Source organism: Castor canadensis, chromosome 10 (assembly GCF_047511655.1).
Source record: "Castor canadensis chromosome 10, mCasCan1.hap1v2, whole genome shotgun sequence".
NCBI lineage: Eukaryota > Metazoa > Chordata > Mammalia > Rodentia > Castoridae > Castor > Castor canadensis.
This window is the reverse complement of record NC_133395.1, coordinates 62,055,429-62,069,685: the sequence shown is the minus strand read 5'-3', so window position 1 is coordinate 62,069,685 and position 14,257 is coordinate 62,055,429. Positions and strand designations below refer to the sequence as shown.

At 33.6% G+C, this 14,257-nt stretch overlaps 1 protein-coding gene and 1 pseudogene across 2 annotated transcripts in view; both read right to left on the bottom strand.

Moving 5' to 3' along the window:
• Fndc3a (fibronectin type III domain containing 3A) overlaps nucleotides 1-14,257 on the bottom strand; it is a 146,689-nt gene that overhangs the window by 105,340 nt on the left and 27,092 nt on the right. The gene's annotated exons all lie outside the window — the stretch shown is intronic.
• LOC109691114 (COP9 signalosome complex subunit 8 pseudogene) lies at nucleotides 2,256-9,839 on the bottom strand (annotated as a pseudogene).

The following is a 14,257-nucleotide window of genomic DNA, read 5'->3' as shown; positions in this document are numbered from 1 at the left end:
TGAGGAACTGAATTTTTAACTTTATTTAATTTTAAGTAACTTTAATTACCCCCAGTGTGGTGGTACATGTGTGCAACCTCAGCTATTTGGGAGTGAAGCCCTAAAATCAATCCTCAGTGTTGCAAATCAAACCAACAAACCCCCCAAACTTTAGCCACATGTAGTTAGTGACTACTATATTAGATGGTACTCTGGATTTCCCCAGCTCTAAAATTTCATTTCCAACTAGTTTTTAAACTTGTTTACCTTGAGAAATTACAATTTTACTGTGTCTTAATTTGAACTCACTGTCTTGAGTTTCCTGACAAATTAAATTGGTAAATTCATTACAATGAACATACTATCAATTTACAAACACATCTGTATTAATTATACATTAAAGTGTTATTAAAATGACTTGATCACTAGAACTCTGAGTTGACCTTTCTCTGCATTTGACTAGATCCTTTAGTCAATACATAGGCTGGCTGATGGAACATGTTTCAGCCTAAGCCTACATAGAGATTAAAGTCTATAAATAAAGGAAGGGCTGGAGACCTGGCACAAGTGGTAGAGCACCTAGGTAGTAAGTGTGAGGTCCTGAGTTTCAAACCCATTTTTGCCACAAAAAGAAAAAAAGGGAAAATTATCAAAGTAATGAATTTAAACTTGGTGTTTAGTCCTTTGAAGATACTAATTACAATTAAGTAAGAACATATGTTTGATACCAACATTTAGACAAACAACTGAGATCAGTCAACTATCAACTCTTAATTCACTTATTTGATAAATAATTAATGAGCCTATTACACATTAGGGACTATGAGGATTTAGGGTTACAAGATGAATGATAAGGGGAAAAGTTACAACCAATTACAATGCTAAGACAGAAGAGTTCACAGGGTTTAATACTTGATGATTAGAAATTTTTTTTTTTGCTTAGGTTCATTTGTCTTTATAACTGCTCATAGAAATAGAAAAGAATATCAACTTTGATCTAGATAATGCTATGTTCATACCCTACTCTATCACTTAAAGATATATAACTTTTAGGCAAATTATTTAAACTCTCTGAATTTTAGTCTTCTTTCCTAAAATAGAAATACCAGAGTTTTTTTTTTGAAGGATTAAGCACTGTGCCTGACATTCAGAACACTCTCAAAAATACTGTTTTCTTCCAGCCCAGTGCAAAGAGAATCTTAACTAATCACTTCCACTATGTGGAATAATTCAGTTCTTGACAATGGTAGAAAATCTGGTTTTATTGTATGTACAGAAGTGTTCGATGTGTGCATATCTGTGTATATATAGGTATGTATTTGCAATCTGTGTGTGTGTGTATATGCAATGAAGGATTTGTGTCCACACCGATTTCAGAGTGGCTTGTAAGTAGATCTTCTCTTCATTTTCTTACTAAAAAGAGACATACCTGCACAAGTGTGCCACATAGTTCACTGAACATATAAATATGTGAGCATTGGCAACAATTAAATCTTTAGTTTCTAAAGCCAGTTCTTTTGAAAGGTCATATTTAAAATGTTTTCATTTTAAATAAAAATAAAATTATTTTAAATAAAGTTTATAATAATCAGAATATCAGCATCAATTCCCATTTCCTGGTGTTTTTTGGTTTTGTGTGTTTGTTAAACCATTTGACTGTTCTGTAATAATTAGTGTTCAATATAAGTACAGATATCAAAATTGCCCCCAAAATGATTAAAATAACACCATCTGTAAGTTGTGTTTTACTTTACTGTTAACAAAACATTTTCACACTCTGTCCATACAGTTTATACTTGAAAAACAACATGTGCTTCCTTAACACAGAATATTCCCCAATCAGTTCCACATGAACAGTAGACATTGGAAAATAAACTAATTTATCTTTTAAGTAAAATTTCTGCTTTGTTAATAAAGTAAAATTTTATCTTAAATGCTGATAAGAGTCTCACAGAAGAATACATTTTCTTACATAAATCACACCAAAATATTTAAATCAATTCATTGTGGCCACTAAAACTCAAACATACAAATTTATATGCTGAGACTTAGAATTAAAACAATGAGAACTACTGGGAACTAGATAATATGTCAAAACATAGTAAGTCAAGTCAAAATGAGTTGTGGAAGTAATTCCAAATTTCATAACTTCTTTTTTTTGGTTGAGGGGCATTCTTTTTTTTTCTTTTATTTATGTGTGCATACAATTTTTGGGTTATTTCAACCCCCTTCTCCCCGGCCCTCCCCCTCCACTACCCCCTCACTACCGGGCTGAAACTATTTTGCCTTTATCTTTAATTTGTTGAAGAGAGAGTATGAACAGTAATAGGAAGGACCAAGGGTTTTTGTTAGTTGAGATAAGGATAGCTATACAGGGAGTTGACTTGCATTGCTTTCCTGTGCATGTGTGTTACCTTCTAAGTTATTTCTTCTTGAACTAGCCTTTTCTCTAGTTCCTGGTTCCCTTCTCCTATTGGCCTCTGTCGCTTTAAAGTATCTGCATTAGTTTCTCTGCATTGAGGGCAACAAATGCTATCTAGTTTTTTTGGTGTCTTACCTATCCTCATACCTCCCAAGTGTGCTCTTGCTTTATCATGTGATCGAGGTACAATCCTCTTGTTGTGTTTGCCCTTGATCTAATGTCTGCATATGAGAGAGAACATATGATTTTTGGTTTTTTGGGCAGACTAACCTCACTCAGAATTATGTTCTCCAGTTCCATCCATTTACCTGCGAATGATAACATTTCATTCTTCTTCATGGCTGCATAAAATTCCATTGTGTATAGATACGTTTTCTTAATCCATTCGTCGGTAGTGGGGCATCTTGGCTGTTTCCATAACTTGGCTATTGTGAATAATGCTGCAATAAACGTGGGTGTGCAAGTGCCTCTGGAGTAACCTGTGTCACTTTCTTTTGGGTATATCCCCAAGAGTGGTACTGCTGGGTCATATGGCAGATCTATGTTTAGATTTTTAAGAAGCCTCCAAATTTTTTTCCAGAGTGGTTGTACTAGTTTACATTCCCAGCAGCAGTGTAAAAAGGGTTTCTTTTTCCATACATCCTTTCCAACACCTGTTGCTGGTGGTGTTGCTAATGATGGCTAATTCTAACAGGGGTGAGGTGGAATCTTAGTGTAGTTTTAATTTGCATTTCCTTTATTGTTAGAGATGGTGAGCACTTTTTTCATGTGTTTTTTTGGCCATGTGAATTTCTTCTTTTGAGAAAGTTCTGTTTAATTCACTTGCCCATTTCTTTATTGGTTCATTAATTTTGGGAGAATTTAGTTTTTTGAGTTCCCTATATATTCTGGTTATCAGTCCTTTGTCTGATGTGTAGCTGGCAAATATTTTCTCCCACTCTGTGGGTGGTCTCTTCAGTTTAGAGACCATTTCTTTTGTTGAGCAGAAGCTTTTTAGTTTTATGAAGTCCCATTTATCTATGCTATCTCTTAGTTGCTGAGCTGCTGGGGTTCCATTGAGAAAGTCTTTCTCTATACCTATTAGTTCCAAAGTATTTCCTACTCTTTCCTGTACCAACTTTATAGAGTTTAGGGTCTGATATTAAGATCCTTGATCCATTCCAAATTTCAAAAGTTTATGGTGACAAAGTTATATGGACAACAAAACTGTTAGGTTATTTTAAACTTTGCAATAAATTATCCTAGTGATCAGTCTGTATATGTATAAAAGAGTCATTTTGATCATACTAAGAAATAGATTTAAATATAATTAAATGAATGAGAATACTCTTTAAAGATGAATGGTAATTAATGCCTGTAAAAGAGTTGCTTTTTCTAAAATTAGGATATATTTGTTGTACAGGGGGGATTCATTGTGATAATTCCAAATAGGCTTATATTGTACATTGATTAGCTCGCCCCATCATCTCTCCCTCTTGACCCCCTCCCTGTCCTACTGAAAACAACTGCAAGAGGTTTCTTTGTTCTACTTCATAGACGTATATGAAGTTCATCAGCCATATTCCCTCACCTTAATCTCCTTCATGCACCCTCCCCTCTTCCATAAGTACCCCCACACATAGGTACAGTATGTGTGAAGAGTTATTTCTCTCAGGTTCTTACAGCAGTTTGCCATAGCATTCCTATTTTCCTAACATAATTTCTGAGACTCTCACGCATAATTTCAGAGTACAGCTGGACTTATCATTTTTAATAGATTAATAAGCTCTGATTCAAATTATAAAGGTCTTCAATACATTAGAAAAAGAGCAGTTACAAAGACTCTACAAATTTTAACCTAATAGTAAAATGCTAAAATATCATTATCTTAGCCATAAATGTAAGGTACATGCTAAAAAACCTCATTTATAAATAACTTATATATATCTATTAGTGTCCTAATAGATTTAAATACAAAGTTGTTTTCAGGATTTTTTTTTCATTTGAATCACAGTATTCTCTCAAAATATAGATAACTATAGATGTAACAAAATTATTGTATAGTAAAAAGTCAGTAATTTTAAGTTTATCTTAAAACTAGAAAAATTACAGGTTTTAATTCCCTTAATGCCTACATTTAAAAAAATCATAGAGGTGAATTCAGCTATGATATATTGGAAGAACTTTTGTAAATGTCCCAATGTACTCCCAATACAATAATTAAAAGAAAATCATGATCTTACTCCCTAACACATAAATCCATAAAATGTAGAAAAAATTATAAAATTGGATTAAGTATTAAATCATACGCATGTAGTACAGCACTTTCCAAACCTTGGCACTTTACTTACTATTGCTTGCATCCTTTTTAATCATCTCATTCAACTGCTACTACCAACGGCTGCTTTAAGATTTGACTATTTCTGCTCCAGATGTTCCAATTTGTTCCAATTCACTAAATACTGAGGTAATCTTCACTGGCAAATTGGACTTCAGACTGTCCTTAGTCTGATAAGGCAACCTTTACAAACTTCATTCTGGCAGCAGCTTACATTATTTTAAAACTGTCCAGTGTAAGTATGTGTAGAGGTGGGATGTTCAATATATAACCAATAATCAGTATACTTATCAACAGTCACCTCCACAGTCGCTATCAAATTAGCCAATGTACAGAAGCTCCCTTATTGTACATGAATGTATCTAGTTACCATAGCAACTAAATCAACAAAGAACTGCAGTACATCTGCTTCTAGATCATCCAACGTCAGTTAATAAGTCAGAATTTAAAAGTATGCTGTTTCCAAATATATTTCATTTTAAAGCTCTATTTCGCTCTCTGATCTATGTCAGCATATCGACAGTTTATATATATTACACGTAGATATACAGCTAATGAAGTAGACATTGTCAGTGTTCAAACCATTTAACATTATATACCTAGAAATGATAATCTACCAATGGCTTATTTCTGAAATTGACTCACAATTTTAACCTATTTTTAAGACTGGCAACTTTAAGTCTTATAACAGTTTATTTCTGGATCACTGACAATCACATTTAAATTATATTTAAATATTTAATTATATAAAACATATGTAAAAATGTAAATGGGTCTAAAATATTTTTTACTGAGATATAATCCATAAACTATAAAATTTGTCCTTAGTACAATTCAGTGATCTTTAGTATACACAGACTTGGACAATCAACCATCATCACAGTAAATTTTAGAACATTTTCATTAAACAAGAAACATGGACTTTCAAGAACGGCTTCATTTAGCATGTTTTCCAGGTTTATCCAGGTTGTAGTGTATACTCAGCACTTCATAGTAGTTTGTGGTTGAGTAATATTCTACTGCATGGACATACACATTTTGTTTATCCATTTGTCTGTAGATGAATGTTTGGAATGCTTCCACTTTAGTCTATTATGAATGCTGCTGAATAATTTTTTACGTGGACTTATGTTTTTGTTTCTCTTGGGTGGAACTGCTGGCCTATACAGTAATTCTATGATGAATTGAGGAACTTCCAGATTGTTTTCCAAACTGGATTTACCCTAAGTTTACATTTCCACCAGAAGTGTATGAAGGATCCAACTTTTCCATAACTCTGTCAGCATTTGTTATTATGTGACTTAAAAAAAAATTCTAGTCATCTAAGTGTGTGTGAAGCGGAATCTCATTGTGGTTTTGATTTACATTTTCCTGATGTTGAGAATTTTTTCATGTGAATACTGGGTTATGTACACAACTGTCAGATTCCTTGTCCACTTTTTAAACAGATTGTCTTTTTATTGCTGAGTTGTAAGAGTTCTTTACATATTCTGAAAACAAGTTCCTATGAGATGCATGGTTTACAATTATTTTCTCTTCATCTTCTTTCTTTCTTCACTTCTTGCTCCCTCTCTCCCATTTCTGGATTATTATTGAGAGTAGAATACTGACGTCTCCAAAAATTTTTTAATTGTCTATCTTTTCCTTCAATTCTGTCAATTATCACTTCAGGTATTTGGAGGTTCTGTTGTAGGTACGTATTGGCCCCTTTTCATTATAAAATTGAAAATGCCTCTAAAAGCATTTTAAAAGTTGGTATTAGTATAGCTTTCTTAACACGAGCTTCACCTCTATTTTGGTTATAGTTTGCATGATATATTTTGCCATTCTTTTAATTTCAATCTGTTTGTGAGGACAGCACATAGTTGGATCATAGATTTGTACCCCTTCTGTCAATCACTATTCTGCCACTGTCATGTTTAATCCACTTATATTTAGTGTAATTACTGGTAAGTAGAATTTACATCTGCCATTTTGCTATTTATTTTTTGTGTATTAGGTCTTTTTTGCTCCTTAATTCATGTGTTACTTTTTGTGTTAACACATTTTCCAATGTTCTATTTGATTTTCCTGTTGTTTTACTATATTCTTGAGTTTTCTTAGTAGATGCCCTGAAGATTATAACTAACATCTTCACTTAAAACAATGTAGTACTGATTAATTCCAACGCGTGTAAAAACTTTGCTCCTATATAGTTGTTCCCTTTCTTGCCTTTTGTTTACACATTAACTATTTACACACTATAAGCCAACTAACAAAGTATATACTTGTTTCTTTTGACTATTTCTTAAATTAGATTGAAAAGAATTAAAAACCAAGGGCTGGCAGAGTGGCTCATGTGATAAGAGTGCTTGCTTAGCAAGCATGGGGCCCTGAGTTCAATTCCCCCCACATACGTCCCCCCACCAAAAAAAGAAAAACCAAAAAATACATTCATATTTTTATATTTACCCAGTTACTTCTACTAAGACTTTGTTTCTTCATATGGATTTAGTTACTGTCTCATCTCTTCATCCCTCCTTCCCTCCCTCCCTTTCTTGTGTGGTTATTGAGGTTTGAACTCAGGGCCTCACGCTTGTTGGTATTCTTGAGCCACATCCCAGCCTACTGTCCTATTCTTATAAGCCAAGTGCTGTCATTTTGAAATTGCTTTATTAGTATCAACTGAATCATTATTTATCTAGAATCAAGGGCTTTCAAATTTTGAATTTAAATCCAAATTCCTTTCTTATTCCAAAGTGACCGAGACTGGGGCTCAGAAGAACTTAATTCTAGTTTTACCTCTGCCACTCAATATGTAACCTAAATAAGCCAGTTAACTGTATAAGCTCTACTTTTTCTATCTGTAAAAATATGAATTGTTCTCCCTCTCAGTTTTGAAATTCCTAATTTTATCATACTCACTCTTTTTCTTTAAAAGGGGTGGGGGTTGGGAATCAAGTTTCCCCTTTTACTTCCACAGTTGGTACCCTGTAAAAGACCTGTATTACCTTTCATTTAGGAGCAAGTAGATAAGCCAATCATCCTCCTTCTAATAGAGTCAAGAATGGATCTTACTCCATTCCATTTAGACATGTAGTTAGCAAGAATAATGTTTTTAAGGAATTTAATTAAATATGTATTGGATAAATGCAGAATAAATGAACTAAAGGTGTTTTAACTTGAAGATACAATAAAAAACTTCAAATATTCAGATGTCTGTCACAAAAGGCACAACTTGAACCAAGAGATAAATATAAGCGATCAATAGGCTCCTGGATAGTTGTACAAGGGGTATCACTTATCTTAATAGCTTCTTTCCCCATATAATGCATCTTACACTTTCCACTTCTTCTGAAAGGAGATATTGGAATTTAACGCTTCTTATGAGTGTCTTAAGTTGCATTTTCATGACAAGCCCTCTACTGCCAGCAGTAAATATACTCACACTACTGGAAAAACTAAAAATAACTAACTGGCTTAAAGGAAACGGTCTATTTGCTCCTCAGCTATATTAATATATGCTACATTAATAATTTTCAGGAGGTGAGGAGCAAAGAGCATACTGACCAAAGATAAATCACAATCCCAGCAATTCAGATACTGCCCCTGAGGACAGTCCTCAAACCCCAGTGGGATCTTTACAGTGGTACAGATGGGAGTGATGTGCCGTCGTGGCAGGGGAAAGTCAACTGACAACCTCTGTTCTACAAGAAGCAGGAGCTCATTTTATGAATCACTAGGAAATAAAATAAACATATACTACTAATGGCTCCAGCCAAATTATTAAATATTACAAAATGAGAATTGTTTCAACAACTATTCAACATGTTTACTTTATATTGTATATGTATTTTATCACAGTCAGTAAAGAATGTTGAAGTACTTAATCCACCCCAAAATTGACAATAAAAAATTTAATTTCCGTATTTGTCAGTGTACAAAATTCTGAAGGTACATTGAACCCTTAATGATAAGTCAGTTTTCAAGGAAAGCTACAACACTGCTCAATTTGGCTAGCTGATTCACTGGGGATTGGTGGAACCGAGGCAGGCTCTGATAAGGGAATTATTCTGTTTAGGGCAACATGCAGGACCCCTGCAACTGGCTTTCCGGGAAAAACCATACTTGCTTGCCATCCTTGTTCTTTTAGAGCTGTCATACTTTCTACTATACAAAGTCTAACAGAAGGCTGCAAAATCATTGGTAATTACTGAGGCATATGCTTGAGAGATCAGTGCAGAGACTCATCTCCTTGTTGCGTTTCTAAGTGCTTTCAGTACTGCCTGGACCATCTCAGACCACTGGTTAGTATTGATGGTCCTACAGATCCCAGAGAAAGCGGTCAGATTTCTTTGTCCTACTGACCAAATTCCTCCCAAGCTCAGAATTTGCAGAATTTATAGCATGTGTCATCCTTTTGCAAAGACAACTTGTATCTTCATGACATTATGGAGCAAGGATAAAGTTAAAAGCTGGCTATACACTGCGGTGCAGCAATTCCTCCAGGAGCCTCAAGCTCCTGATTCTTACACTAATCCAGCAACTTTCTGAAACTGAGGACAATTTCTCCTGGCCAGAATAATTTTCCTCAAGGACCATTCTTACCATTTCATCTATCTACTTTTGAAACTTTACTATCTATTGGTTATTATCTCATATCTAAAACCTGGAATATAGCACTAAAACCCTTTATCAACTATCAATTTTGTAATATGTAAGCTCGTCTTTAATTTTTTATTGTAAAATATTTCAAATGTACAGAAAAGTAGAAAGTATTATATTTACTACTTTCCAGAGTCAACTAGAATTATAATCTTGACAAAATGTATTCAGATGCTCTTTTGATAAATAAGTTTATAGATCATTTTTTTCCTGAACTTGGAGTATATCTTTTTCACTCGTTTTAATGTTCTTAAATATATATTCTTGTATATGCAAATTCTTAGTATAAATTATTGTTTTGTGAGTTGCTTTGTTTTGATTAGTTTACATATACATACATATTCCCTTCTATCTCCTTATTTTACTTATTATATTTTGAGATTTATCAATATATAGATTCAGACAGTAGAATATTGATATTCAAACATTTCCTAATATGAATCCCCTAAAATTGATCCATTCCCTACTTTCGATCATTTATACCATCTCATTACTATAAAATGATGCAATGAACAATTCTGTACAGGTAGCCCTGTATACACAAATAATGTTTTCTATAAGAGAACTATCTAGAAGCATGTATATTAGATTTGGGGGATGTACTTTTTCAGCTTTATTAAATATTTCTAGATCACTCTCCCAAAAAGTTGTGCCAGCAGTATCTAAGAAATTCCATTGCTCCACAAGTCTTACTATACTGTAAAAGGTTTCTTAATATTTACATCGTCACTGAGGTTTTAGCGCTAGGGAATGAACCCAGGGCCTCGCTGAAGTTTTAATATGCATTTCTCTCCTTTAAAACACAGCTCCAATTTCTCTTCTTCCCGTAAACCTGTAATTAGTTCCATAAATCACCCCAGAAGAGAGGGTACTTTATATACAGGCATTTTGTGGCTAAATTTGGCTAAATATGAATTCTTTCTATACACAATAAACATTCATTAAATACCAGTCAAGTTTACAAGTTTCTGATCTTCTTTTATCAGGGGCAGTACAGGGGTTTGAACTCAGGGCCTTGCCCTTGCCAAGCAGGCACTCTCCTGCTTGAGCCAGGCCTCCAGCCAAGTTTACCAGTTCTTTAGCTTTAAAATGCTAGTTCCAAGTTGTATAGTTAGAAAGACTATTAAGTGGTCAATAACATGTTTACAGTACAGACACATAAAATCAATGCTTACTAGCTAAAGAATAGGTATCTTATTCAGAAACTTCCTAAGAGGAAGGCATAACTGGCAATTCCAATCCATGTTGAAATCTGAAGAAAAAAAATTTATGTATACTCAAGTATTACCAAGTATTAAGCACTTCTGGTGTTTAATCCACATACTGGTTTATAATACAATATGTGTGTGTGGGGGGGAGCATGTTCACACAATTTTAAAACTTAGGTACAGAAATTTTATCTTTTACTTAGTATTTTTTAAACAAGTTAGCCTAATAGTGGTTATCTTTGTAGATGCTTATGAAATTGAATTGTATTACAATTTCTAAAAAAACACTATTTGAGAACTAACCATCATATCTAATCAATTTTAAATCTAATTTTTTGTAGTTCATTACCTAGTCATGATTACTACTTATTCTGTGTGGAACAGGTGCAGGAAGATAATCAGGAGACAATTTAAAATAGGGAAGAAAATAAAATGGTGGCAAAAGTTTTTTTCTAATTCTATTTTGAGACAGAGAAAATGGGACAAAATATGAAGTACCATTACTTAAAAGTGATTATTATTAAACAATGAAATAACAGTATAATTCTGGACTCAACCAAGTACATTCAAAATTGCCTCATCATCCCACACAAAACAAAACGAAACTTTGAAAATATTCTTATCCATTAGTATTAAAGTTTATTTTTGTTCATACAGGATGTACAAAGACTTGAAAATTCTAAATGTTGGCTTGGCTATAGAGCAATTACCAACAATATAGTGTGGTGGGAGTATGAATTTTTGTGATTTTTTTTTTTTTTGCCATCAATGAGATGGGAAAAATTAACCACACCCTAGAGATAGGCAGCAGATATTTGGGGAAAATAATAGTTTGCTACAATAAGTAAAACAGAAGAAATACTGTATTTCATGTTTGAGGGGGTATATGAAGAGTTCAACTGAATTTGAGATGTTTTGGGATAAGTAGAGAAAATGGAAATAAAAGCATTTACTATTTGAGCAAACATATTCCCTGTGACTAATGCTTTCCACTTTTAGATATACACCTAAAAGAAATGCATGCACATGTATACAAGAATGTTTTTGAAGCATTACTTGTGATAGCCCTAAGCTGAAAACAACCCAAATTTCTATCAATAGTAGAGTGAAGAAATTAAGGCATATTAATTATATGCATTATATGAAATATTATGTAGCAAATACTATGCTACAGGAAGTAATATGTTTGAATATTATATATACAATGTTGAGCAAAAGAAGATAGACAAAATATACTGTAGAACTTTACTTAAAATTAAAAACCAAGCAGAACTACTTTTAGTTTGAGGAAGAAGAAAGGAATAGTAATTGAAAGAGAAGGGCACAGGGAAGAGTCTTTGGGGATACTGGTAAAGTTCAATTTCTTGACATAGGGTTATAGGGATTGTGTTCACTTTATTTTTTAATTTATTCCCCCCCCACCCCATACACACATACTTTTTGCAGTGCTGGGGCTCAAACCCAGGATCTCACACATGCTAGGTAAGCACTGTACCACTGAGCTACATCCCTAGCTCTCACTTTATTATTAACTGGGCTGTACAGAAATGACCTATGTACTTTCCAGTGTGTATTATTCTTAAATGTGAACATTTTTTAATACTTAATATTTTATACAGTTTAGAGAAAAGCAAAATCTATCTTCCTATCTCTAACCAACCAATTCCTCTTTCCTCAGAACCACACCTACTACAGATTAGTAGATATCTGTCCAAAGTTTTTTCTTCTGTGATACATGTGTGTGTACATTTAGAATGCAGCTTTTCAGTTGTTAGGGATCTTTAAAATTCAGAGTAGTTAAGTTCACAAGATTGAAAAATATTCATAAAGTACAAAAGTACATAGGACAAAATATAAACTCTTCTTTCCAGAGTCAGTCCCTACTTATAATTTCTTGTATGTTTTTCTGTTATGTATTTATGTGTGTGTACCTGTTTGTCCTATTTTCAAAATGTTCTTTTATGAAAAAGCACAGAAGTGCACTATTTTAGGAAACTGAATATTAAGCTTCTGTTGGTAAAAAGATACACAAAAGTGTTTTGAACATATATTCACCAGTTTATTAATCAAAAGGTCCTGAAAAGAACTGAAAAAGAATTTAACTTCTCTAGACATTTGTGCAATTTTTCACTAAAAAAGGATTTTGCTTTATATCAATTTTACATAAGAACACAAAAAATCATGGGAAATATCATTTTGTAAGAAGCCTCTTTTTCATTTAACATTTCTTATTAAAAAGTTTATAATCACATTTGCTTATTGAGATGGGGGTCTTGTTTTTTATTTTTTTGCTAAGGGCAGGAGAAAAGAGGTGGAGTGAAGACTAGGGCACGCAGGATGGGGAGGAGACACCTGGGCACAGTGATCCTACTGAATAGCTGGTATTACAAGTGTGAGCCAATGCACCTGGCTAAAAGTTTTCCTTCTTATTTCCAGTTATACTAAATATAGCTTTCATGGTGATAAAACAGCAATAGCATTAGGTAAAAGCTAATCTCAAATGAATCTTTTAGGATTTGTTTTAGGTGGTATAAAAAGGGAGAAGTACCTTTATTTTTACTTGCTCTGGTTTTTTAGTTTCCTCTGGACAAAAAGGCCCTAAACATTTTGGGGACAATTCTCAATCAAGTGTCCAATCAAAGAGCCTATTTTGCATGAAAGCTTATCCAGTTATCTACAAAAGTGATGTGGGCCCCAAGGCAGGGAAATTTAGTGACCTGTGAAGTGATTTATTTATTCTGAAGTTCTGAAGTAAAGACATGGGTGAGGTGAAAAAATACTTTTTCCAATTATTTGCCCAGCAGGCTTTGAACATAGTTTTACTCTATACATAGGCATATTTATATTAGATCTGAATTGGTTACATTACCAATTTAGGGAAATAATAAACACTGTATAAGTTTAGATATCAATTAAAAAATCTAAAATTTTCCTAGAAAAATGTTATGTTCTATACAGAAAAAATAAAACACACTTTCTAATCGTTTTACATTTGTATTCCATTAAAACCTCATTTTGGATGATGCCCCTGGAAATGATGGAGTAGGACTCTCTGAAAATCTATTCTTCCACAACAGCAATGAGAACACAGGTAAAAATGGCACAAAGCAGCCTTTTCAGAGCTCTAGAGGGTAACCAAAAACTTGGAACAATCCACTCAGGGAAACAGCTGAATCCTGGTATAAACAGTGAGCTGCCATTTTTAAATGGCAAATTTAAAAGCCATTTTAAATTTGCTTTATTCCCTTCTGCCTCTTTCCAACTTCGTAATAGCCTTGAAGATTAACAGTCTCAAAATCACAGCAGCAGTGAAAACGAGAAGACCAGCAGGTACTGAAGGGGACAGAGTGTGTTTGGCGATCTGTAAGAGTTTCATCTCCAAAGAACTGTCATTATCTAACCTCTCTGGCAAGTCTCTGGAAACCCCAACTCACAGGGCTTCTTTATTTTACCTGACTGATTTTAGAGCTCTTATTGCAAACAGATTCTTCTCTGGAGAAGTAGTCTAAAACAATTCGTGGCAGTTGGTTAGCATCATGGTTGCTTTGTGGTGGTAACAATTGGGAACACAAAAATCCTATCAAAAACCACAGAAAACTAAGGAATAGGATATCCATAGGCAGCTTTAAACAGTTCCAATATATTCAAGACAAGGTGCTGTATAAACCTAGTTTCATTTTGATATCA